The 27,558-nt window shown below is 38.5% G+C and overlaps 1 protein-coding gene and 1 long non-coding RNA gene across 2 annotated transcripts in view; both read left to right on the forward strand.

The window, feature by feature from the left end:
• The window catches only part of CHSY3 (chondroitin sulfate synthase 3), a 142,524-nt gene that overhangs the window by 66,423 nt on the left and 48,543 nt on the right, over positions 1–27,558 (forward strand). The window lies entirely within an intron of this gene.
• Positions 7,669–13,009, forward strand: LOC135406947 (uncharacterized). Its single transcript, XR_010426593.1, has 3 exons — positions 7,669–7,717; positions 12,603–12,670; positions 12,765–13,009. It is a non-coding gene; the product is annotated as an uncharacterized LOC135406947 (long non-coding RNA).

A 27,558-nucleotide genomic window follows, 5' to 3' on the forward strand; every position in this document is an offset into this window, starting at 1 on the left:
GTGTTAATGCTTATTCCCCAGCAAAACATTGGTTCTTGCAGTGAGATAGTGGAAAGAAATGGGTGAGTCAGGAAATAATCTATAATAACATCATTTATTACTCTTAGCTCTTTTGAAGTACACAGATTCATTTATATGGTTGAGCCCATACACAAAATAAACTTAAAAAGTTAAATTATTTTTCCCGTAGGCCAAGTGAGAGGAAAAAAAAGGTTCTCTATGTTAAATGCTTCCTAGGTGCATACAGGTATATTGGTTGACAGTTTTAGCAGTGTCTACAGTGTGCTATTTAATGGATAAGCTGGTTTTTTTAAAACGTCGTCTGTTTTCACAGTGAAAGTGTCCTATTCCCATCAGGAGACAAAACAATCCAAATGGAATCTCCTTAAAAAATATTCATAGCTCTGTGGAACTGAGTTGGGAAAAAAAAAACAAACACAAAAAGAAAAGAAAATTTCAGAAAAAGAAAAGGAACCAAAACATTTAGATACTAGAGGGCACATGAAAGTTAAAAAAAACCCCTCACACCCAAACTCCATATTCTACCAAAGAGTACCACTGATGTCAGCTACAGGTATTAGCATCAGATGAAATGTTCATAGTAGCTCTGATAGAAACTAATATATCTGTTTTTTCTTAGTGTATAAGAGAAACATACCTTTTTTCATTGGGATTTTTCCTTTTACTTTGATTGACTTCAATAGCCTAGCACCTCAGGATAACTGAAAATCTGGAGGAAAAATTGTTCTGTGAAGGAGGCTTTAGGAATCAGCAAGAAGCTGAAGCAAGGCTTTGATTTGATCAAACAGTCTGGAGGATGTTGCTCAGGACCACATTGGGAAGGAGTTGGGATACAGCATTTGGCAGGAAATAAACCCCCACCCCTCAAATTCTACTCCCACAGAGAATTTTTATTTTGGATCTTGAACTTCTGTCTTTTCCAGGAAGTGTGTTTTACAGTTTCTGCCTTAAAGTATTTGCCAAAGTGCACATAGTCAAATGCTACAGCAGGTTCTTTCTGATTCTTTTTGTCACTGTAGTTATTACAAATTCTACAGAATTATAAAGGCTTTAAAACATCCATGTAGGAGGATGTCATAAATAGGGTGTTTAAATAGTTTTTACAAACATAATGGAATAAGCTGTTCTGTATTTCAGTTTCCTCAGTCTTAGCATTGTCTTGTTGTAGAAAGGCTCAACTATAAGGGAACATATAAAAAAAAGGGATATTCAAAAGTGCCATCTTTAGCCAGAAAAGCCACATTTAGAAATGCTTTCACAGAATCACAGAATGGATCAGGTTGGAAGGGACCACAGTGGGTCATCTGGTCCAATGTCCCTGCTCAAGCAGGACCATCCTATCTCCTCCAATATGTCCAGTGGGAGACTCCACAACCTCTCTGTTCTAGTGAGTGGTCTACTTCACAGGAAAAAAAGTTCTTATTCTTGTACAGGTGGAACTTCCTGTGCATCAGTTTATGCCCATTACCTCTTGTCCTATTGCTCAGCACCACTGAGAAGAGCCTGGCTCCATCCTCCTGGCACCCGCCCTTCAAATACTTACAGGCGTTGATGAGGTCCCCTCTCAGCTGTCTCTCCTTGAGACTGGAGAGGCCCAGATCCCTCAGCCTTTCCTCATAAGAGTGGTGCTCCAATTCCTTAATCATCTTTGTAGCCCTCCACTGGACCCACTCCAGGAGTTCCATGTCTCTCTCATCTTGAGGAGTCCAGAACTGGACACACCATTCCAGATGCGGCCTCACCAGGGCCGGATGGAGGAGCAGGATCCCCTCCCTTGACCTGCTGGCAATGCCCTTCCTAATGCCCCCCAGGATCCCACTGGCCTTCTTGGCCACACGGGCACACTGCTGGCTCATGGACAGCTTGTTTTCCACCAGGACCCCCAGGTCCTTCTCCACAGAGCTGCTTCCCAGCAGGTCAGCTCACAGCCTGTGCTGGTGCCTGGGGTTGTTCCTCCCTGCACTTGCTTTGTTGAACTTCAGGTGTTTCTCCTCTGCTGCTCCCTCCAGCCTGTCCAGGTCCTTCTGCAGGGCTGCACAGCCCTCTGGGGTACTGACCACTCCTCCCAGCTTTGTGTCATCAGTGAACTTGCTGAGGAGGCATCTGCCCCTTCATCCAAGTCATTAAACAATACTGGGCCCAGTATGGAACCTTGGGGGACAACAGTAGTGACAGGCCTCCAACTAGACCAGCCCTGTGCCACTGATCATGACCCTCTGGAACCTGCTATTCAGCCAGTTCTCAATTCACTTCACTGTCATCCGTGTGGATATTGATGGCTTCCAGAATGAGGCACTCCATCACCTTTCCAGGGATTGAAGTAAGGCTTACTAATTGGTAGTTTCCTGGGTCCTCCTCCTTTCCCTTTTTGAAGACTGGGGTGACATTTGCTTTCTTCCAGTCTTCAGGCACCTCTTCTGATCCCATGACCTTTCAAAGATGGTTGTAAGCAGCCTTGCTGTGGTATGAGACGGCTCTCTCAGCACTTGTGACCACTACAGCCAAGGCTGCCCCCAACTTTCACATCTTCAACAGGGCCTTCCCTGTGTTATGAAGTCAAGCAGCACACCATTCCTTGTGGAATCCTCTGCTACCTGTGACAGAAAGTTGTCATCACGGCTTTCCAGGAACCTCCTGGACTGTTTGTGTTTCTCTGGCAGATGTCAGGGTAGTTAATATCCCCCACAAGAACCAGTGCCTGTGACTTTGAGGCTGCTTCAAGCTGCCTGTGGAAATCCTCATCCACTTCCACCTCCTGATCGGCAGCCTGCAGCAAACACCCACAGCGTCACCCTCACTAGTCTGCCCTTTTATCGTAACCTATAAGCCCTTGACTTTCTCATCATCCATCCCAAGATAGAGCTTGATAAATTCCAAGCAGCTCTGTCACTGTGCCTTCCTGGTCCTTTTTTCCTAAACAGCGTGTGGCCCTTCATGACAACATTCCAGGCATGTCAGCTATCCCACCACATCTCCATAATCACAGTGAGATCAGAGCCCTGTGACTGCTCACAGATCTCTAGTTCCTCATGGTTTTTCCTCCACACTGCATGCATTGGTGAACAAGCACTTTACAGAAGTGTTTGATTGTATCAGTATCCCAGTGGGGATATTCCCTCTTAAACCTCCTTTTGCTACTTGGGTAAAAACCAACACATGATCAAAAAAACCCCAAAATTCTGCTGGTAACACCAGCCTTGAAGCCAGGTATTCATGTGCAAGATTTTCCTGTTTCTTGCCCCATCATTCCCTGGTAGGACCCAAGAGAACACAACTTGTGCTGCAGTTCCCTCAGCCAGTTGTCTCAAGGCCCTGAGGTCCTCCTTGGCTGTCCATAAACTTCTTATTGGGATCTTGTCACTGCTCACCTGAAAAACCACTAGCAATCAGTTGGCCATGCTAGGCTGGGAAGGTTCTTGGTGATGTTCCCTATCCAGGCTCCAGTGGGGCAACACATCTCCCAGTGGATTGGGTCATGCTTTGCTCCTAAGAACCTTAAAAAACTCAGTTATAAAATTCAAACAGAAGGGTTTTTTGTGAATAGTATTTGTAACCATGGACTTTCAAAGACACTTGGCAGATATTTCTGGTTTAATACTGGAATGAAAAATCATTGTGTTTTCTTATGACCAATGGCAATCTATCCTGCAAGGAAGATGTTATAATAATGAGCAGGGTCACAGCAAAATAAAACTGAGCATGGGGAGGTCTTTCCTCCTCATTGTTGCCCACTTACCATTACATTAAGAAGATGGAGAAGATAGCTTTTGCCTGCATTTGAAAAGCATCATCTCCATTTTACTGTATTTTACTCTGTATTGTATTTTGCAGTATGTGTTGTACAATATAGTACAGCACTGCATGATATTGTGTGCTATGACATTGCATTATATTTTGTGTTGCCTGCATTCTTTGGTATGGTATGGTATTGTAGGGCATTTATTTTACTGTATGTGTTGTAAGGTGTGCTGTGTGGTGTAAGTGTATGAGCAGGGGCTGAGGCATTGGAATAGGCCAGCCAGGAAAGTGGTTGAGTCACCACCCCTGGAGGTATTTAAATGACATATAGATGTGGCACATGGGGGACATGGTTTTGTGGTGGACTTGGCAGTACTGAGTTAATGGTTGGATTCAATGATCTGGAAGGTCTTTTCCAACCCGATGATTCCATGATTCTGTGTTTTTCTTTTGACTGCTTTATCATTTTCCAGTTATGATGGAATTAGGTCTGGGTTATTAGAGAAATAAGGAGAAAAACTCTAAATGAGGTTGAGAGTAGACTTGCAGACTGAAGTGTCTTTGTTTTGAGGAAATTGTTTGTTAAAACTGTACATACCCCTTGCTTACTGCTTGAGATAATTGGTCCACAGCAGTGGAAAAAACAGATGTATGCTATGTGCTGTCTACATGCCAGTTTATTATAGCATTAAGAAACTTATTTAAGATTTCTAAAAATTGCACTATTTTGTTAAAGAGAATTAAAATACCACATAATCCATATCTGCAGGAAAACTGAACATTCTGTAAATATCTTTTCAGAGGGAAAATTAATTTATTTAGCAACTCTACTAGTACCAAAGAAATTAAAAATTGTCTCTCGTGTAACTCAGTTTGCCTAATTCAGGTGATTAAAATCAATGTGGTACTACAACTAGCTTTTCATGTAGCCATGGAAGTTGAATATGCACCCTGGTTCAACAGCAAGTATATATCTTCTCGGAGTAAGGGAAGCCTCTGATGTTATGGTGGCCAGAGGAGGAGTAACGTGCACAACTGCTGATGGAAGGGGGATTGGACACGTGTGGACAGGCTAAAATGGCATGGACTCAAGTCTGCCTAAAATGCAATGTCACTTGTGCTCCAGTTCCCTCAACCAGTTGTCGGAAGGCCCTGAGGTCCTTCTTGACTGTCCACAGACCTCTTGTTGGGTTCTTGTCGCTGCTCACCTGCAAAACCAGTCTCAGTCAGCTGCCCATGCTAGGCTGGGAAGGCTCCTGGTTCTGCAGGATGGGTAATGCGTTTGCACAGGCTCTTTGACTGTTTCACCAGTTTTGTCACTCTACCAGTTCACACTTTTCAGTTTGTAACTATCATATGGACTTATCACTGTAGCTAAATTAGCTATGAATAGGTCAAAATGCTTAGGGGAGTTTGTTGGTTTTGCTTGGTTTTGATACAGATAATACAGACTCTTTTGTTAAGTTAGACATTAGTATAGGAATAATTTATTCAGGCCGTGTCCTGTTGATTCAGACAAACTCTGATTCAGTGTGTGTTACATTCTCAGGCCTTTGAAATCCAAATTTAAATTCCCACGTGAAGCGGAATTGCCCTAATGTTCATAAGCTGCACTGATTAGGTGAATTTGTAACTTTAACAGATCTCCATGGACTTTCAGACCTTTGAATACTTCAAATCCATTTGGTTATTCATGATACAAGGATCTTTTAACCTTTTCACTGTTTTCAGTTGTAAGGGATCATAACCTTGTGAGAACCTATAGGTCACTTACGTGCTGTGATGCCTGTTCCCATACTGAATTCTAAAAGTATCACAGCATTTCATGTCTCTCAAACTACTGCACATCTGTTACAGAAAATAGAGCATTGGTTTTTTAGTTGTAATTAATCCAGAATCCTGTAGGACGCTTTAAAGAGAATGAAAGTAAATCAGTGGAGGTTCCAAGTGAAGTCAGTTTAAAGGGAAAGAATGAAGGTATCCAGTGTTTTGTTAAATGATCGTGTTTGTTATTAACATAAAATGAAATTGGAAATGCTATCTTGCATGAAGTCTTGGCTAGTAATTGTAAAATTATAAATTATGTAGTACATATTCTGTTCATTCATTCAGGCTTCCACAATTCTGAAAGGCTCAGGCTAAACTAAGAATAAATAAAAGTTATACACTTCTTCCTATTTTATTTCTGCCTGTTCAATCTGGATCTGAGTTAGATGAGTGATATCTGCTCCACTAAGTTAAAATACTGCTCTCTAGAAAGAATTTTGATGATGTATAATTAACAGGGTTTTTCTTCATAGCAAACTGAAGAGTTTTTCTTGAAATATGGCTGAAATTCATATAGAGTGGCTGCTATGTTGTACCATAATTTCATTCTCTATTAAAATAATTGATGATCTCCATATTAACATGCTTGCTACGTTAAAATTGTATTTTGAAATCTGCAATTGCAGAACTGTGTAAAATTCCTTAAATACTCCATGAATAGGTGTCTTAATTCAGCACATTTCTGCTTCCTGTTACAGAACAGATATAAAAAATATTATCTGAATGCTTTCCATTTCCAAGCCCAACAGCATTTGTTTTGAGGTTATTGCAAAGACTTGGAATAAATTTAATAGATTTCGTGTTGATTGCATTTGCACATTTCCTTCAGTTGGATGCTTTCTAAATTTGTTTGCCAAAAAGTAGTCTTGCAGATTGTGTTCAGTTTGATTTTTAGGAATCGCATGTGAGAATATGCTTTCTGTGAGAATTCTGATTTTCAAAGTGGAAATGTCACAATTTTTGGAAAGCATTTAACAGTACACACGTTTTCTCTTGCATACACTTTATTCCATAGTTAGCAAACTGTTTCATGTCACTTTAGAGTTGTTACCATTTCTTCTTCTTAGTGAAGGCAAGTGATTTTTTAATTTCTTAAAAAAAATATTATTTTTAAAGACCTGCAAGCCAATTGTTTTCTTTATGTTTCCCAGAAGTATTCTTTTCACATCTGTAGAACTGAAAATTTCCAGCAATAATTAGGATAAGATAAAGGTCATTTTCATTGAAAGGCAAAGATTACTTTTGAGGTATCCATTACAAAGCTGTTAACTGCACCCATTTAGTATATTGTTGAGTAACATATCCTTTTATTCTCAATCTGAGTATATAATCAGAATTCAGTTTTAAAGGGGGCTTCTTCTGATGGAGAGCAATATTACAAGTACAGAAACTGCTAAAAGATACTTGCTACACTATATATAACAATGTTTTTAGTGAAATTTGTGTAGTATTTCAGCTATTACATGATATTTATTTCGAGGGAATATTAGTCTTTTTCAGTAGTTTCCTTTACCTACATTCAGTAGTAGATTCAGTTGGAGTTCCTGTAAGTTTTTCTCCCAGTAGTGTCTAAATGATTACAAAGATTCCTCTGGCATTTTCTTTTTTTGGTTGGGGTTTTTTTTTGTATATTACATGTTCATACGAAAATTATATATGAAAAGCAAATGCCCATGGAAGAAGAAAACATGCAACGTTACAATGAGGGTTTGAGTGTTTATAACCCTTTTTTTCATGTAAAATTGGTCACACCATCTTTATTATATCCTTTACCTACACAATACTTTTCGCAGCTCTGTGTACTACATAGAAAAAAGCGAAAGGGAAGATGAGTTTGGAAACTTTGTGTAAGAAACATGTACACAAACATTTAGTATTCACTTCAGAATATGTGCTGTTTCAAGCTTTTCTATTACAGATAACAGATAGATCTCAACATCCTAGAGGCGAATGCGCAGTGTCACTAATAGTTTGAATAATCAGCTTTGTGTCATGCTTAAAACTCCACATTTTTTTGCAATGTAGAATGTAGTTTGTTGTTGTTTTTTTTTTTTAATTTAATCAGAGCACTAAAATCCTTATCTGTGATTGCAGGCGTGGAGTTCTGTTCCAGCTGTGGATCTGAGAGCAAGTGAGTCCAAGGCAGAATTTAACTGTAAATGCCAAAGACATGCACTCAGCAGGTTTAAAATACTCTTAGGCATGACCACGTGAATACTTCTGGCAGGTCTGTTCACGTGCTTGATCTTGGACATTTTAATTATTTGAAGGCTTTTATTTTTTTAGAAGGACAGAAAGAAACATTATGAAGGGTTAACATTCTAAACTGTAGTTTGGTATCAGTTGCTATTGTGTGTCCAGTAATAATCAGTGATATTAAGTACAGTGATACAGGTTGCAGCATTTTTGTTTTGTTTTACCCTTTTTTTATGTATGTATTTTATTTAATGGTTCACCTCCAAAACTTAAAACCGTAGTCACATATTTGTGACTGTGGTCAGAATAGTAGAGAAGAGAAACAGCTGACACAACTGACACTGACGGTGGTCTTGCCATATTACTCCATTTCCCACATCTTCTTAAGTGACAATAAATCTAAATATCAAACACTGGTGAATTAAGCTGAAAGTTCTCATTGTAATTCATCTCTGATGCCTCACCCAGAAACAGATTTACACCTGATTTATACTCAGAATGTTAATCAGCATGGAAGTGCAAAAGGCAGTGAAATAGTATCAGTGTAGTGTAGAGTACACTATACCTTGAATTTGACTGAAGCTGTATAAAACTGTTCCATTTCATTTGTTCAGTTATTGCTTTTCAGCCTAATTAATTAATCTTTGATTGTGAGGGCTTGTAAGATTCAGTATTCTTCAGTATACCACCTCTTAGTTAGGTGTGTTTCTTTAAATGTTAATCAATTCATGAAAGGAACTTTGAGTGGCGTGGCAGTCTTGCAATCTAGAGTATTAGCACTCTGAAATATCCAATTAAAAGTACACTTTGTTTTTCGAGGTTAAGACTGGAAGAAGGGACATTTTGCCATAGGGAGGCTCCCGCAGGGGAGCTGTTCCCTTATTTATGAGCCATCAAAAGGACATGAACTGCATATGCCAAGACTGCAGCTGAATTGAAGTTGCTTTGTTCTACTCTGAGTCTGGGAGTAACAGTAATTTAGTTCATGATTATCTTGCAGTGGGTCAAAAGCTGTCGTTTGAAAACTTCTCTTCAGGCTTTTCAAGACCTTACCGATCAAGATGTTTGTGCCGAGATTAGCTGGTATCTTGAAAATCACATGCTTTTGTTTCGTTTCTGAGCACATCCTAGCTTCGTGGCAGTGAATACAGTTCGTTGACCCAGAAAGGCTTTGATGGCAGCTGTCGGGCACTTGAAACAAACTGACTCCGCTGGTTAGAGCTGCGCCCCATCAGAGATGAGACAGAAAAAGCTGACAGCGTGGTGTTCATGCAAAGATAAAGGATGAAAGATAGCGACGTGTTGCCTTCTTGTGTCAAAGGCTTTTTTCCTCCTTCTTTCCCCACAGCTGTTTTTACTGATGTGTTTGGCTTAGGCTATTAAGAATAATAAAAACAAGAGCTGTTATAAGGAACTGCTTGAAGAACGTGAATGTTTTGGTGACAGTAGACATCAGTGCTTTTAAAGACACACAGACTGATAGGTATCTGTGCTTAATAACTTACTAGATTACTACGTAACAGCAAAATGATACACTAGTTGTTGCAGAAAGGTGTGTCTGCTGTCTTTTTGCTTGTGTGAATTAATCTTGTTATATCAGGATTAGAAACCTGAGCTCCCCTTTCTTGGAAACCCCATTGTTCGGACTCCTGGACTCATATTTTTCTAATTATTATATTATGTCTTAATTATGAACTGTTCAGAGCTTAATTGCACCCTGTAAGTACCCTGTGGAAAAGCATTCTCTACAGGAATTTCAACAGAACTGAGCACAGGTTAGTGGAGTGCCCTTCCACTTTGTACTTAACTTATTTATTCAGTGTCCTTATTTACAAAAATGTTTTTAATCATGAATTAAGTACCAGCAATTGTTAAAAATATAAATAAAAGTGATGACATTGCAGAGAGTTTGCATTTCCCTTCCACACCTTCAGCTGTTGACTATGGTAGTACTTTTGCAGTTCTTAGACTTTTCCATGTTTTATCCGTGCAGCTTCTTTGAGATTGGAATATGCTGGTTTTAAAAGGAAAGTTGAGATTTTAATAAATGTGCAGGCTGAAGGCCATCACTTCCTACTTACCATTGTCATTTCAGGTGAGGTTGCTTTTCTCTGTGACTGTTGTCCCTGGAATTGCACCCTGTCTTGTTTTAATGAAAATTAACTGGGTTCATTTAGACATTACCTTAAGTACCTCTTGATTGGTAAATCGAGGGGCCAGAAGTCTCTGGCAGTGGCAGACACATTGAAGTGGTATTGCTGTCATGTCAGCTGGAATAGCTAGCCCTAAGAGGATTTTGTGGTCCAGCTCTAAGCTGGCTGTTAGCTTTGTCAGTCACCAAATACTTGACATAGAAAGCACGAGTAATTGATACATTTGATCATACTACCTTTCAGGATGAACCTGCTTAGCAGATGCTGATATTCCTTTGGCTAGTCAGTGCTTAAACATTAAGTTTGTGCCTCCTAGAAGCTAGTAATATTGCAGCTGCTAATTTCTTCTGTTTAGAGCAGCTCATTTAGCCTGTAAACACTTCTGTGGACTGCAGAAAATACATATGCAGAGACATTACATGTGACAAGACTTACATGTCTCATTTAGAAGCAGGTCCCTAGGAAAGCTGGCCTTTTGGGGCTATTTAGGTAAATATCTTAAATGTAGAAGCAAATGTAGTGTTCTCCTCTAGCCAGGAGCTGTAAGACAACTTGAAAAACAAGCAAGGAAAGTTAAAAATAACAAACAGAACACATGATAAGTTAAGACCCTGCTGTCAGTGAAGTCAGTTTTCTGTGGGTAGTAGGTACACACATGGTTCTTTTTGCCATAGGTATAGACTAATACTTGTTTGTTGGTATTAAGAAGGCACTTAAGCATCTCCTTGTTTAGTTCTCAAATTATTTATTTAAAATCTCTGTGTAATTTGATCGCTAACAACTGTTAGCTTGGATGTAAATTCAATGCATTACTCACGATAAAAAATACTCTTGGTAATTACACAGTCTCTCTAGTTGACAACTATTTTGAATGGTAATTTTGATCACGTGTGTCTGGATTCTGATATATGAATGTAAAATATAATTCAAGAGGTTATCTGTAGGGGATAAATTCCTTAATTAACTCCTGCTGTTTGTGTTTGTCTATCTATTATTATCTAATTCTGAAGTATTTCAGTTGGAAGGAGGGCGTTATTCCTGTATACGTATGTGTGTGTGTGCATAATTTATACAAAAAATCAAGTTAGAACAATTCTTTTTAAAATTCTAGTTGATTATATAGGCTACAGACTTGTATAGGCAGGCTTCAATGTATGATACAGTGTCCTAAACTGGGAATTAGTTGTTCATTGAGGAGGATCTGGTCCGTGTCATGAGTGTTCCATTTTTATTAATTATTTGGCTTAATAGTGTGGCATTTGTAAGAAGTACAAAAATATTTTTTTGTGGTTTATATTATTCCTCTTCTGCTTTGTGGGTATAGGATATTTTGCTTTTATCCCCAAATAGCAACAACCCCTAGAGCAAGTTTTGGATGTGGTTTGTAAAATTTCAGTTATGGAGGAGGTAGATCTCAACAGGTAGTATTTTCTGGTTTTGCCTTCCTCAGTTCTTCTGTAAAGAATGGTCATATCCTTCTCAACTGCGTTTTATTTCTACATTTTAAGTCTTACCAGCGGCCTAATTCAGTAAAAGTCCGTGGCTGCTTCAGTAAAGAGCTGTAGTTACTCCGAGAGGCACTGCTCTGATGAGATGGCTCACTTTTAGGAAATGGCTTTACAAACTGAGTTCTTTTCATGAATGTTTTCGTAGTTGCCGTGAATTATAAGATAAATTAAAGAAGTTGAGTTAATTTTAATAAATGCAATTAGAAGAAGAAGGCTGTTTGTTTTTAACAGTGGTATTACAAAGGCTCTAGAGTTTCAATGCATAACAGCCTTTTAATTTAGAAGTAGTAAAGCATTTAAAGAAACAACAAAAATAAATTGCAGCCGATATGTTCACAAAGGCTTGGTTTTTACTGCCTTTGTAAGTATGATACCCTTGCTGGTTTTTTAAACTTGGAATGTAACATAATTAACCAAAAGACTGACAGAAATCTGTTTTGTTATCATCTCAGCTGTAACAGCTGGTTTATCCGCTTGATGTGTAAACTGCACTTTTGGAACATAAAGAGCAAAAGCTGAGTAGATTGACCTCTCTGGGTGAATGAAGAGAATGATTAATCTTACAATATTTTTAGAACTTCCTAGCATAATTAATTTCTATTTTGGATACATAGTTCATCACTGTGGCCCTGGTAATCTTGAGCATTAAATTAAGGTTGTATTTTTACACTCCATTGAGATGAGTTGCTGGAATCAAATGCCTTTCCCATGAGAACATATAGGGAAATTTGTGTTGGTTTTTGTGGATTTTGGTTTTTTTTCTTACCTAGAACTTCTTTTTCAGAGACTTATAAAATAGTCAACTACATATAAAATAAGAATCTGATTACAGCAGTAAAATCTGCACTTTTTTAATTTTCTTTTTTATTAGAAAGTATTAAAAAGTAGCTCCTGTTCTCCATTAAAACCTGTATTTTTTCCCCTCTGCCTTTATGATAATATTCATGACGATAAGTTATAGTAAAGATGATACTCCTTGTTCTTCAAGCATTGTGGATAGTTCTGAGTTGATTTTACAGTAGAGATAAGAAGGAGAGTGAAAAGGATGAGGGATGGACACAGCAGCTTTGTTATTTATTTTTCCTTCTGTCTTGTTAGCATCAAAGAGACAGTGCCAACATCAGAATTGCAATTGTTTACTTTTTTTGTTTTTTTTAAGATTGTTATGACTCAAGTTGAAAATTGCCAATTCTACTCTTACGGGAAATCTCGATTTTCATTCATAAGGTTTTGGTTTTAATTTCATAGTGACTCTTGTATGATGGAAATGTACTGAAAATGTGTTCTTGGTATGAAATGAATGTGCTCTCTTCCTATGTAGATTGCCAGATAGTTTTGCAGCAGTGATGGCTCTGTTTGAACTTTTCAGCATTTACAAACCTGACAGTGGAAGCAGTTGTAAGCTGCAGAAGATACTTCATTAGCTGATGGTGCAAACAGAGATGTACATACAAAACTTCACATAAAGCAGGGAACACTGCACAGACCTGATATGCAAGGCTGTTCTTTTTTGACTGATTTTCTTACTGTGCACTATGTACTGTAAATATAACTTTACTTGTGTAACTTTTTTGCCTTTTTTGTTTTGCATGGATTCTGTATTTGGCTGAAAGACATATATGTGCATTCCAGAGAATAAATATGTGCATTCCTGAGAATAAATGTGCTCTTCCATGCATATTTTTTTGTATTAACCCTCTTATAATTGATACTGTGTGTGAACAAGCTATTCTGGTTTTAGCTAAACAGCCTAAGAAATATGTTTAGATTATAGCTGTTATGTTTTTTGTAAAATTCTTTTATTTGCAGTCTTGGAATTCTACGCCAAAGATAAATTACTAATAGTGAATAATGCACAATTTATTTGAAATGGGATCATAATAAATTGAAAAAAAAATCATTAAAATAGTAATATAAAATTGAGGAAGGAAAAATGTTGCATGCATCCTTTTTCTTCTCTCACATTGGTACGTACGTGGTTGAAGTTAGCGGGAAAATACTTCATTTGAATCCAGAGTGGAATAAGTCTTCCACCTGTTTTCTGTGCTAGTGTATGTAAGGAAGATTAATTATATTTGTCAGTTGCAGAGCCATTCATTCCAGTTGTTGTTTCCTGAACCATTTTGTTCGTAGGCTAATAACACAGGTACATTGCCTAAACTTTGCATCCTTACCATGCCAAATCGCCACACAGGGGATAATTTTGCTTCAGATGTCAAATTTTGTTGTCTTTGTGTTTGCCCTTCACATCACAATTCTTTCTTGCTTAGTTACTTTCCTTTTTGTTGCAGGGTTCATTTTTGTAAGATACACTTGTTTATAAAAAGATGAGTAAAAAATATCTCATTTATGTCTGCTTACTGTTCAGTAGAGGTGTTCATATTATTGATGTTGTTATAACTTCTGTTTTATTGTTACTCCATGGAAGTACTGACTAGATTTAACTTCTGGAAATGAGTGTTGTGAAGTTTGGCTATTGAGTAATTTAAAATTCTTTGTCAAAATTGTTACAATAATATTATAGCACTTTTGTTTCACATGCATTTGAAAAAATCTTAACTGGATGATATTAGGTAAGTTCAGTGTTAAATCAAATGCACAAATCCAGAGTGTTAAAGAAAATGTGGACCTAGGGGAGGAGGTTCAAAAGCTAACTAACAGGGCCTTACACAGAATTAAAGAAATAGTCCTGGGATTGTATTCTGATTTTGATAATGTACTCTCTCTATAGAGTGATAGCTTTTTAAATATTAAGGTACTGCAAACTACACTTTTTAATGTTGTGAAGAAACAGATCGTTGCACAGAAAAGCTTCCAGTAAGTGTAGCATAAAGTGGGCATGTTTTACAGGCAGTTTGCTGTCTTGTGATACACCCCTTCAGCTGAGATTCATCTTCTCAATATGTATTTAGAGCAATTCAATTAATATGTGCAATGAATATATCATCAGATACCAGCGTACTTTGATTTGGAAAGGGAAACTGCTAATTTAAAATTAAACAAAGGATAAAGCTTAATTATCAGACAACTAGAATATTCTTGTAAGAACTTGTTTCATTGACTATGAGCTAATTGTTCTTAAGCTATCATCTGCATCTGTATTATTTGAACTTCTCATTACATAAAACCAGACAGATTGGTTTGGTGTTGTATAAAAGGTGTCTTCTGATACATTTTTGCCTGCTACTTGAAGATGTTTTGTACTAAGTGGGGAACTTTTTTGGGGTTCCTTCTCCTTCTTCCTGCTCATCAGTCTTAAAGGCCATAAAATGTTACCTGTGTTATAGCAGCTGCTCTCAGTAGTGGAGATCTCCAGAGTACCTGTGTTGCTGTTGCTTCTTTTTCTTCATATTAAAAAACGTGTGAGCACCGCTACAAACAACCATATGTTTTATGAAAAATCACGTAGGCTAAGGAGAGACAACGTATGTCTTCAAACTTCGTAAGTCAAAACAGTGACAAGAACGGACATCTGGGAAGAGTAAGGATGAGGTAATACCAAACCCAACAGCAGATTAGAGTAGAAGCTTCAGAGCTGTAAAGGTTTCAATGGTATGATGCAGCTACTGTCCTCTAGCCCTGTAAGGGTCTTCAGTAGGTAGAAACTGTGAGGAACATGGAGTCTGGGGTGTTGGAGAGGAAACTTTTAAGCCAGTCTTCCTTCAGAGATTGTGAAAATGGTAACAAAGCTTTCGAGAGCCGTTTTTGCAATTTTTTATATGAGAAAAATGGCGTTCAGTTCTGGACTAGTTATTTCTACAGAAATAGAATTTGGTTAATTGTCCACTCAATGGTCAGATATTTCTGTATAGCCAAAGCACTCCAGCAGCTGTCACATTTCAGACAGCAAATATAACCCCTCATGTCTGTTCTCTTTGCAGCTTTGAATCGTTACTGTGTCTTGTGGGAAGGCACTGGGAGATTCTTATTCCTAAGACAATGATAAAAATAAGTTGACAACATCAGAGAGGGAATACATCATCCTTATTACTGAACAGAAGTTTTTTAAGGCTTACTAATAAATAGTATAAACCTGTAGTATTTAATACACTACAAATTATCCTTAATATATTCCCATTTTAGAAGAATATAGTCTCCAAAGAACATCATCTTTCTGGTAGCTTTCTTAAATGAAAACTGAAAGTTCTGTTAGTAAGAATTCTTACTTGAATTCTTACTTAGAAGTAGTGAGAAATAACAAACAGTAGTAACTACTAAAAGAAATACAAGCTGTGCCTTCATTTCAGAAAACAAGTGTGAGTGGTTTGGTGTGTGTCTGTTACAAAGCAGTGTAATTCAGCACAGGGACATGTTTGTACATGTACATGCTCTGCTTTCAGGTTGGTGGCTCTCCCATGGATCTCCATACTCAGGAGGTCTGGCTGTTGGGCTGGGAAGCTCTTCTGTAGGATACAGAATGGCAGTAAGTCCTGTTGCTGCCTTCTTCCGTCAGTAAATACCAGTTTATCCCTTCCTGCTGACGTTTGTTCAGTGAGAGAACACAGACATTAGCAGGAAGACTTGAAAGTAAATGATTTGGTTACTGTTAAGGCTTTGAAAAAGATTGTGTTCGCCTAAATAGGTTTTCCAGGGGAAATTGTCACTTTTGCAAGTGAAAAAGGGATAACTTTGCCTACCTGGTTCTGCTTAAAAATGGACATGTGCATGTATAAAGCCATCTAAGCTCACCTGATAAACCCTTACATTTATTTGTGAACCCAGCTGCTCTGTGTTAACTTGAAAGCATCTCTTCATTCAAGTCAACCTAGACATCAAATCTCTTGCCAACCTTTGGTATCTGCTCTGTGGTAAAATAAATAGATAGATAGATAGATAAATTCCTTCTTAAAATCAGATGTAAGGTTGCACTGCAACAGTTGTTACTTTAAGGATTTACGTGTAGCCTTTCAGACTTCATGGCAGGGAAATACATGGAATGCTGACCATTCCAAATCTTGCTGGGAGAATTTTACCACTATGCTTTTGTGTGCAAATCTGTAAAGATTTGATCTCAAAACACATTGTAGAAGGAAAGCAGAGAAATAAGATTCTTCCTATTTTTTGGTGTTATGTTAACTTGATGATTAATTTCAGAAAGTATTTGGTTCTTTAGAATACTATATTATTTTGAGTAAGTCTTCCCTCTTTCATAATTTTGTATTGTTGACAAATTGAAAATAAAATTTCTCAGTGTATTTTAAGGTTTATTAAAATGGATGCCAGAGGAAGCCTAGTGTTTTGACTGGATTCTGACAGCCTTAAAATAAAAAACACCCCCAGAAAGTCTACCGTAGCTTTCAGCTGCGTATCCACTGCCCAGCCTAGTGATGTTTGTAGTTGCAAATATACCCTTAGCAAATGTGAAAGGAATCTCAATTCTAGTGTCCTTGCAATTGCTAGCATGGCCTTTTAAATTTTCCTATTCCCTCCATTTCAGATTACTTATTCACAACCTGCCAGTATTGTCACCTTAGGAGAAAATGATCTTATGATGGCTGCTAAAATAGGCCTACGAATTTACAGGAAAAACTGAGAAAGCTGGAGATGCTATCTAGAATTATGGCCATAACTTACATGATTTGTCTTTTAATAAAACTGTAACTCATATAATCTTTGAATTAATGCCTCATCCTACGTAGAGAAAACAGACAGAGGAACATTTTCACTATGTAAAGCTGCAGAAGATTGTTCTGCTGGATTCAACAGTAATCATTACATCAGGTGCAACCTTCTTTAGTGAAAACTGTTCCCTTACCTGTTTTTTTTTTTTTTTTCTCTTCTAAACATAAAACAGCAAGAAGACATTCAGCACTAATTATCATATAAGTACATTTCAGTGTTCATACAGTGTTTTTGCTACAAGCATATCCTGCTTCAGATCATATTAACCAGTAGTGTAGAGATACAGTACAAATAGACCTGGATATAGAATGAGTACAGTTTTGTGATGGAAAACAATGACTCCTTTTTACTTTAAATCTACAAGTAACAGAATTTTTCATTCTCATAAACAGAGTGGGGAAAGAGGAGAAAAATACAAAGGCAACTAGGTTTGCCTTCACTTAGTTAAGTGTTCTATGGCTTGAAGTGGCATATACACACAATATTTGTGCACGTGTTTATCTACCAGTAATAAAGGTAAAATATTGGAAATATGAAGCAGATAACAACTGTAAGATCCAGTCAGTAAAGATTTACCAAAGGAGCTGTTAAGCATAAGTAAAGATGCTCTCCTAACACATACTGCAAATCAGAAAATTATATTAAGTTTTAAATCGCTTGGTGGTTCTTTTTGTTTTATTTTTTCAGCAAGAAAAAGGCATATGATTTTATAGGCAGGTTCAAATCTTCTGATACTATTTGTTGGCAATACAGCAAAGTAAAAAAAAAAAATAATTACTAAGTCCATCAGGAAGCTGTGAAGACTGACCACACCAGCTTAACTTGTTTGCCTCAGCCTGTGCACTATCATGCAATCTCCGGTGTTATATCCATAACAGGTTTTTTACCTGGAAAAATAATGCTTAGGAAATAAATGGATGGAGTTCTTGCCAGTGGAACAAAGAGTAGCACGTAATAAGTGACAGAAGTGTTTGCAAGCATGAAATAGACTTATATGCAAGATTAATATAAAACATTAATTTCCGTGCTGTAGTTCTTTCTTTAAAAAAGAGACTATTATCAACTTATTCTCATAAGGCATGTTGAAAACCTGCAAATTTCCCCATTGTACTTGCTGAGAATAATGTGGTGTAGGTTAATAACTACGGTGTTAAAAAAAGTAATTCTAATTGTCTACCAAATGAATATATATGATTATAAATATCAAGAGTCCATTTCCATGTTGACTAGCAATATGAATTTTTATCCTCTGACTCTTATCACTCACAGCCTGTATCTCTCAACAGTGGTATTGCCTTGCAAAGGGGCCAGATTTCTTCTGTCTTCAGGTGTCTGCTTTGTACATAAAGATACATATCGTCCTTCTTTTCCCCCAGCACCTCCTCTTACTTTCCTCTGTTTCACTAACAGCAAATTACTTGGTAATTCAAGCCAAGTAGCAAGGCTGTGATGCCTCAGAGAAAAATGATGAGAGAATTTGGGGAATTTGGGAGCTGGAGCAGGCTGTGTAGGAAGAGAAGGACCCTCCACAAAGAAGCTGCAGGAGCTACACAGAACAGGGAGTAGATAGAGCTGTTGCTGCATATCCTCAACACCTATGAGGACAGGAAAATATTTGTCACAGATTTGCTTTTAGGGTGACTTATGGCTAGGCAATATCTTAAGACATGTTTGATAACCTACACTGGGACAATAACCTCCACTGCTGCTTTTGGATTTGTGGAGGTTTTTTTCTCTGATTTTATTGATTGCTTTTTCTAAAAAGCTAAGTATGTATGGTATGTATAAAACATGATTTGAGTTTCATTTGTTGTGTGTGTAGACCCTGAATGTAGCTGTGAGTAGTCTTATGGATGGCAGGAGTTCAGGAAACACAAGCAGACGATCAATATGATCAGGCGATGTTCAATTTATTATTTAAATGAGTTAGCTTTTATAGAGTTAGCTTTTCCTGGGTATGTGATTACAACAAGGTGATTGGATAGCTCAGTCTGTGCACGCGTCTCATGCCTTCAGTTCATTGTTTCTGATGCTCTGTCCACGAGGCCTGAAATCATTCATGCCACCCAAAGTCCCTCCTATTGATCCGCCTTTAGGGACTTTCCCGAGGCTTTCCAGGTGTCCCTTTATCTCCAGTTTCCCACAACTTTCAACTATAAACACACGGTTTTCTCATACCTTACAACTATAAACATGCAGTATTCACACAGCTAACAACTATAAACACACAGTGTTTCACGCAGGTTGCAAGTATAAACACACAGAGTTTCCGCACAGCTTGCAGCCTCCAAAGTTATGTCAAGTGAGGCCTAGTGCTTCTTAGAAATATGGATTGTTCATAATGTGTCCATTTTCCTGCAATAGTCTACCATTAAGCATCTGCTTTTGTCAGATGTCCCTCAGTGTGTAAAATGCATGAACATTACTAATGCACTTTAAAGCATGGCAAACTCACCTTCTAGATTATCAACATTTGAGTGCAGTTGGCAGCCTTACTATGAAACACTTGAAGTTGATGCTTTACCAGACGTTTGGAACATGAACAGAAAGAGAGTGGCGAGGGTTTGATTTGGTTTGGTTTGGTTGTTTGTTTTTGTGAAAGGTTTGTGAGGAAGTTGTTGCTCTGGGGGTGAGGGGAGTTGGCTTTTGGGTTGTTTAGTCTAGAGAGGGGAAGACTCAGGGGGGATCTCATCAATGCATACAAGTATCTCAAATGCAGGTGTCGAGAGGATGGTGCCGGACTCATTCCAGTGGTGCCCAGCAACAGGACAAGGAGTAATGGCCATAAATTAAAACACAAGAAGTTCCACCTCAACAGGAGGAAGAACTTCTTTACATTGAGGGTGGCAGAGCACTGGAACAGGCTACTCAGGGAGGTCGTGCAGTCTCCCTCTCTGGAGACATTCAAAATCCACCTGGATGAGTTCCTGTGTGACCTGCTCTAGGTGACCCTGCCTTGGCAGGGGGGTCAGACTAGATGATCTCTAACTGTACTGTGATTGTAAACTTACTTTCCCAGAGTTCTGGAAACTCGGATCAGTGTAATTCTTCTTCTGCTTTCTAAATTTTTAGGGGGGTTGCAACAGCTGTAGTGATGCTTGAAGCCACTGTGCTGGCCAAAATACACAGTGGCCCAGCATATCATGAAAGGGTTGGAAATGAAACGAACCACAAAGAATTCTCATTTTTAGGAGAGGCTAAAGACAATGCTGCATGCAATAGCTACATTTGCAGATTATCAGAGTTTTGATGGGGATTGGTGTGTTATGGTCCATCTAACATACCATTTCTTCATTGTGATGCTGATGCCAAACCATGATCTCTCACAGTGTCATGGCTGCTCTGGTCTGTGACTGGTGGTGGGTGGGCAAGGGCATGACTGGTGTTTTCAGTAACACTCTTCAGTAGAAGCACTGTTTCATTTTTTATCTTTTTCTCCCTTGCTATTTTAATATTAATTTTTTTTCGTACTATTAGCAGAAAAGGAAACTAGGGAGTGTGCATTTAAGGAATCAAAAATGTGAGTGAGTAGAAATAAATGGAAGAAAAGATTGGTTTTTCAGGTACTGGTCCTAATAGAGTAAAATCTGGTAAAATAGGTGTTAGCAATAGAATCCAATAAGGTAGAAATAGCAGTGAAAATAATCAAAGATGAGGAGAACAAGCAGCGATCTGAAACAATAAATTTGAAACAGAGAGAGTAGCCTCAGGATGGGAAAGGCAACTGGTGAGAATAGAGGGAATCCAATTAAATGAGGGCACATCTAACGAATAGAACAGGAACTAGATGAAAATGCAATTAATTATTGAAGTAAATATCTTCAGATGGAATTAATTAGGGTGAAATATAGTTTCATTCCTATATGTAAACTTTTGCTGATACATGGAAATGCTTCTGACAGCTATATTGTCTGTCTGTCAACATAAACATGCCAGTCCAGTAAGTCCATGTTTATTATCAAGTAAATATGTTCTTATTTATACCATTTGTTCTTTCATTTCCATGTAAGATTATTTTACAGCTGTCATAGACTGAACACTATAATATTTTACCATCTTTAGCTCAAACAATAGTCAAGCTCTCCAGCTTGTAGGTTTGTATTTTCTGAAAAAACTTTAGCATTTTTTAAGAAATCAATGTAATGCGTATTTTCTGAATGAAATTAAGTATTTTTCTTGTAAATTATCTTACATCTTTACATTGCATTACACTGCCCAACAAACTCTTAAAGCTCTTCAACTGGTTCACGTGGAAGATTTATTTGACCAATTAGGTTTTTAAACTAGCACTTTTATGCTGTATCAGCCCAGATGATCCTCATAGAGATGGAGCATGTCTGTGGATGATTTTGAGGTGAGGACACCTGGGCAGGAGATAATTGGTTGGAAGATTGCTCTGGAAAATTTTTAGTCTTTATGTGGTTACTTTGGTATTAGATTTGATTTGATTTGATCAAAAATGATTGATGGAACATGTTTGCTGCAGCCTAGGAGGGCACTGGAAGTGTGGTTTGACTGTAACAGTGCAAAGCTCTTACCTTAGGTATGGGGGAGTCCCTCCAAGCAGAACTTCTGTCTCGAGACTGCAGATTTTTGGGGTTGGCAATGACATACTCATTTAAGAAATAAGTTTAAAAATCAAGTGGTTACTGTGAAAGCCTAATGTAGTTTCCACTGGAAAAACAGGCTTTTTTAAATGCAATATGTAACTCATAATGCTTTTTCCAGCATCCTATAGAAGGCAGTGATGGTAATTTAATGATTATACCAGCTCTGCAAGAAAATAAGCAAAAATAACTGATTATATTGTAAATATTTGCTAATATTATTTTTTTTTCCGTTTTAGAGGGAGTTGTTATCTTTATTACATTTAGAAATGAAAAGTTTTTTACAGTAATTCCTCCAAATTTTAAAAAAGCACACACAACTTCCTTTGATTTCCTTATCATATTTCGTGTTTGGTATGACTGAAATACTATTACAATAAGAAAGTTTTAGTTAAATAGATCTAGATTTCTTTAATATCTGCACTAGCTGTAGAAGTCACTGTGGTTTTAATACATGCTTTTGGTCTGTGAAACAAGCCTGGAAAACCTACGTTAAGCCCAAAACTGCGGGAAATGAGGAATACATCTGGGGCAGGTAGCTCGGTTTGCAAACTGCAGTTCAAGATGCAGACTGTGCTCTGGGCAGGAGCCCAGAGAGACAGGAGGCTGTGAACTGCCAAGCTTTTGCACAGAGGGCACAAACACGGGTGGCACCAGCCAGGGGAATGGACACTGAGAGCAGGAGCCGAGGAGACTGCTGTGTGCTTGGACTGTGGGGGTATAAAAGCCCAGGGGTGTCTTTGTTCAGGGCCCTCCTCGGAGGCACCAGCTGGGGCTGTTCCTGTGTTACTGCACCGTGAATAAATTGCTTTATGGAACGAGACACCAAAGGCTCTGCTATGGGAAACTAGGGGTCAAACTGGACCAGGTCAGGAAACCTGGTCTGATTGTGTGATGGGGTGACCCTGAGGTTGTCTCGGTTAGAGCATGGTGCTAATAGCACCAAGGTTGTGGGTTTGATCCCTGTATGGGCCATTCACCTAAGAGTTGGACTCGATGATCCTTGTGGGTCCCTTCCAACTTAGAATATTCTGTGCAGGGAGTCAGGTAGACTCACTGGAGCTGTGACGGTCTGATGTTAGGAGTGTGACTGCCAGAGTCTTCTGAATGTTTAAGCTGGGAAGTTTCCTTAACAGGGAAAGCCTTAGTCACAAATTTTGGTTACGTGTCTATGATTAATGACAAATCACTGATACTTAGCATTTTAAAACACACCCCCATTCCCTTCCAGTTAGCATTTTAATTGTGGGAAGAGTGTTCTTTTAAATTGAGTCTTCCAGTCACGGCCCCTTACTGCATCTTTACTCTCCTGACTGAATATATTTTGACCCAGTACAGAGCATTATGCTGAGTATTTTTCAGCTGGTTAGCTCTGTGCCATTGCTGCAGGCTTTTCCTGCGGTTGACTGAAAGCTTGAAAATAAGGGGAGTTAGGTGGTTCTTAGTGGTTCCATAGTGTGAGTTTGCCTGCTAAGACACCTGTCTGGATTTTGGGTGGTATAATGCTGCAGCCAGGAGCAAAGCACCGACTCAGCAGCAGCGGGCGGGTGTAGTTGTGCAGGACCAGAGAGCTGTCAGCAGAACAGCTTCAGTGGCTTGAGCACAGCACTGAGCCTCCTCTTCTCAGCTGTGCAGAAGCCAAGTAGCAGCAGACCAGAGAAGTGTGACTGCTCTTCGTGCCTACCTCAGCATCTGCAGATACAAGAGTGCAGCTGTTTGAGTAACAGGACTGTTACTCAATCCAGCAGGATTGGAAATGGAAATTGTTTTACTAGAGCACTGTCTGTCATCCTTCTGAATAAGTCCTGTTGATTTATGCAATAACTAGTGGAGAAATCTGTAGATTTAGATATTTAGACTAAATTTTTACGAGGGGGAAAAAAAAGAGTAACTAAAATGTCTAGTTAAGATATCAGTACTAAACATGACACTACAACATTGTATATTCCTGTGAATCTTCATCCACAAAAAAATATTTCTTCTTTTCCAACTATACTGTTGTGGTTTAGAAGGTGATCATCCACAGGATGCCTGGGGACTTAGTATTCTTAACATAGAAGAATTTTATTTATTTATTTATCTTAAAACTAGCTAATTGTTGGGGGGGGGGGGGTGTTGTTTGGGGTTTTTTTCTTGCTCTCATTTCTTGTGATACCAAACACTGAAATCCTGCTGACCTGTCAACCAGACAGTATCATGCACACTGGTTGTTTCACAGAAGTTAGATGTTGTTGTGACCCACCTTGGCAGGGCAACAGGTTTGTAATTAATGGATCCTTTGAGGGGGAATAAAGCAAAATTATGCTAAATAACCAGTAAAGCAGCAAATTTTATCAAGAGTGTCTGCTTTGAAATCATAACTGGAAAAAAATGGACTGGAAAGGGTGTAAGCTGTTCTTGGACATATGATCATTTAAGAGAGGAAAATTAGAAAGAGGAAAATAGAGAAAGAAAGAGAGGAGAAGACACAGAAGGATAATGCCACCCTTGGCTCCAGCAATACATGAGTGATCGTGATTGCGACACTCAGCCCTGGTCCATCGGAGATGGGCACCTGCATATGCATCAGATACTGGGGGTTTTATAACCTTGGTTCTTCCAGTAAGTCCCCCAGTACCTCGTCCGGGAGGAGTTCTTGGCATGCAGAGTCTTCTTTCTGGAAGATTCTGGAAGTCAGGCAGTGTCAAGAGGAGGGGGTCAGTGTGTGTATCTGTGTGTCCGGATGTGCCCGGGCAAAGTTTCTGAGTAAACTTCTCTGAGTTTTGCAGCTGCATGGTTTGGGAAAGAGACTGGCATAAAAAAAACACCCTGCCCTGTCTTTGCAGGACCTATTGCTTAATGGTGGTTTCCCTTTTAGTTCGAAAACAGCTTGTTTGAGGCAAAATTCAGCCGCAAGGTCCAAGTGGTTCACTACAGATGTTCTTCCGTAAAAAGAAAAATAAACCTAACAAACTCTGCTCCTTCAGGAAGAAGATCTGAAAAAGTTTTGAACTAAAATGCCAAAGCTGTGGAAGCACTTCACTGCAAGACACTCAGTAGGGGAGAGAAAGAAAAAAAAAGGTTTATCAGCAGGAGTGTGACACAAGTTGTTTACCTCCATCTGGCTGTTTTCTCCCTAAAGTAAAGCTTCTCTGCAGTGCAGTCCTCAGTGTGGCAGAAAACAGAGAACAGGTTATATTTTTCGTATGTTCACTGTGCATGTAAAGTCTCCTTTGGCAAGTTCTTCTTGCATGGCACATTGTTTCAGATATCTTTTCTGGACAGATTAGAGAGATTTGAATGCTGAACAGAATAAAAAAGGTGGAGCAATTTCCTCAGTCTTCACTGAGGAGCAATGTTCTCTGGGGAGTAAGGAATTCTGTTGCAGGTTATAAAAGAGCTAGGAAGAGGTTTCTATAACTAAATGGCCTATCCAGAGTTTGACCAGCTCTCACCATTATCTAAGCTGAACGCGTTTCCTAATATCTTTTGCTAAGGAGCTCTTTTATACATTAACCCTAATGGGAGCTCTTGGTTCTTAAAATGAATTCTCACCTTGTGTGAAGTTAGATAGTGCTGACACCAGAGTGATGGTCAGTGGTTTCATTTTATCTTTGTTTGATCCTGAGTGTGGAAAGTGGAACGTGCTATTTTAACAAGCAAGTCCGCTCTTTCTGCAGCTTGTGGTAACATATGAAGACAGACAGAGCTACCAAGAGAAGTTCAAAGGGATTAAAGATGTTTTTTGAATTCACTCCTCTCAAAGTTCAGGGAGCAATTGCTTGCAAAATGATTCTAAGGCAACACAATAGTTACAACCTTACCTAAACTGCCCCAGATAGAAGCTGCGTTTCAGGCTTAGTGAGTTTGGGTGGAACTCTGAAAGATTCATTGCTAGTGCATTAATGGCGTATTTTAAATGTTTTGGTCTAATGGCTGTGGGATGGAGGGGGATTGGGAAGAAGCCTGAAAATATGCGCTGGAAATAGTCTCAAATTACTTTAGAAACTATAAACTGTTAAAATGTGCAGTGCACAGTCTATTCTTTTCTTCAACAGAATGTATTGGAGTGAGGTTGGTTTACAGCAGCCCCTCCTTGAATACCATCTCACATATTAAAATATTTGATTTTAAAAGAAACCATAAATCTTTTTTTTTTTCATGTTGAGGTCCACACAGAACAGTAAAAATTCTTTCATTAGTAATGCAAAGTGGAAGACAGCAAATAAAACACTCTTTTAAAGTGATCCCAATGTTCTCAATGTTATCCTACTCATTGGCATGTTTAATTTCCTGTTTTTTGTAAACCAAAAAACTGTTCCTAGGACACATAAAATCTGGCATCTCAGATGCTCTTTGTAATATTTTTTCCTTCATCATCTTCCTGATTTGTCTCAGCGAAGCAGTACCTCAGCCAGTAGTCAGAAGTGATATTTGCCTGTGAATAGTTCCAGAATAATTTTCAGTGTCTCCTCATATGACCTTGAGAATCTAATCTTCATTAACAGCTTTCCATTCCTACTAATTTTACGTCAATATTTAATTGCTTTCAATATTTCATGTCTTTATGTAGCTTACTTTCTGTCAAGAGATGGCATTTAAATGATATCTTTAAATATTACGTGCAAGCTCCCTGTTGGTATCCAAATATTTGTCTGCTTGTGTAGCTTGCTTAGTGAAGTGTAAACTGGAGGCCAAATAAATCAGGATGATTAATGGTGCAATGCAAGTTTTAAGTAGTGTGATCTTTTAGGTGAGCACTTTTAAACAATGGTTTGTGCTCCTTTTGTCCTTTCAAAAGTGCAGAGGAATAGGCTTAGTAAGCAAAGGAGAACGTGTTCGAAGATGGAAAGGTACAGGTGGGAATGTTGTGGTCGTATGCTTGTGAGTCTACATATCATTTTGCTGTGTATCAGTATCCATTTTCTTGGACTTGTTCTATACTGAGTGCAAAAAGATTCAAGGAAGGAGGCTAAATTATGTTCTTAGTTTATAGACAGTTCAGATGTTTGTCTTCCAGAGTCAGATGCTTTTCCCCTTCCTTCTGCTCCTGTTCTACCCACTGTAGAAGTTATAATCTCTCCTGATACCCGTCTAATCAAGGACGACAAGGAATTAGATGCTGTCTGTGTGTCACTGGCTGTGACAGTCCCAGAGTGTTCTTTGTAGCTGCTGCTGGTTCTTGCCGTCTCCCGCTGCAGTGTGGGCTGGAGAAGGGGCTTTGCACAGAGAGGCTCTGCTGTATCAACATCCCGCTTCTGTGGGGCCTCTTAAGCTCTTGCTTTACTTTGTCACATGTAACCTTGACAGCCTTGTAACAGACGACTGAAACACCATCTAATTAAGAAGAACCATGTTTTTCTGGAAATATTTGGAGGATGCGTTTGTAAAGGACTGTGCCCATAAATGGGATCTGCACAAATTTATGTAGTAGCTTGGTCTGAACTCGCAGTACAAAGATGGCAAAATGCCATTTAACTGCTGTTCAAACCATACAGCATTAGAAAATTACAGCAGTAATGGAAAATGTATTAATGCTGTTCCACAAAGCTTCTCTGAGGCCTAAAGAAAGGCAGGTCTGGCATCTTTCTAGAACGTGGCCCTTTCCTGTAGCTGTGACTTTTACTTGCATGGTGCAGGGCTGATTTGCTGTCAAAGTTCAGTATTTATATACATTCAGAATGTGCTGAAATCATGAGGGGGTAAGAAATCTGAGGCCTATTGGTGTTCATTGTTAAGGTGGTTTAAGTTTGGTAAACAAATTATGTTAAGCTCATGGAAGTTTCTTTATGAATGTTTAACCCAGTTGTAGTCAAGTTCAATTTCATTGGCCTCTGTTAATAAGGAATTTGTTTGGGTGTGCTGAAATCCTGCTAGTATTTTTTGCACTTTGAAGTTCTACTTTAG

The sequence above is a fragment of the Pseudopipra pipra genome, chromosome Z (genome assembly GCF_036250125.1).
Source record: "Pseudopipra pipra isolate bDixPip1 chromosome Z, bDixPip1.hap1, whole genome shotgun sequence".
Classification (NCBI taxonomy): Eukaryota; Metazoa; Chordata; class Aves; order Passeriformes; family Pipridae; genus Pseudopipra; species Pseudopipra pipra.